Below are 638 nucleotides of genomic sequence, written 5' to 3'. Positions count from 1 at the left end.
AAAGAGTTAAAGGAACTATGTATATTATTATCCTTCCAAAACAGGTTATAAATAGTAGGAAAAAAAAATTATTTTTAAGTGTTGTTTTCGATCATACTTCTTGGCATATAGCGATCAGGAATAATTTAGATGCTGCAATTATGATTAATCTTTCTTGTTATCCTCTTTTCTTATCGCACATATTTTGTCATGGTATTTTTGTCTGTTTATGTGTATAGGAAAGTATAATCATATTTCACAATGATATTTCACTGTAGTAGTGTTGGAAAGTGAAAAAGAGTCAAGCAATATGAGCATCAGTTCCTAGTAAGAAGGCCTTAGGAGTTTATTAAGAAGGCATTAGATATTTACTCAAAACAGGTGGCTAAAGCAATCTGTGAACTGGTTAATTCTTTAACCATTTTTACATCACTGTATACTAGCTGGTGCTACAATAATTAAGGAAATTGATGGTTTGTTGGTCTCACAAATTAAAGAAAAGAAAAAATATTCGTTTGAAGTGAATAAATGACAAACTTTAATCATGGGACTCCTTTTTTGCTTCTCTTTTCCCACTTTCTTTTCTCACTCCTCTCCCTCTTCTCTCCCCTCTTCCTTGAACAGATTCCTAGGTTGTGACTGCATTTCCAGTTGTGTAT

The sequence above is a fragment of the Penaeus monodon genome, chromosome 21 (genome assembly GCF_015228065.2).
Source record: "Penaeus monodon isolate SGIC_2016 chromosome 21, NSTDA_Pmon_1, whole genome shotgun sequence".
Classification (NCBI taxonomy): Eukaryota; Metazoa; Arthropoda; class Malacostraca; order Decapoda; family Penaeidae; genus Penaeus; species Penaeus monodon.
Note: the sequence above shows the minus strand (reverse complement) of the source record.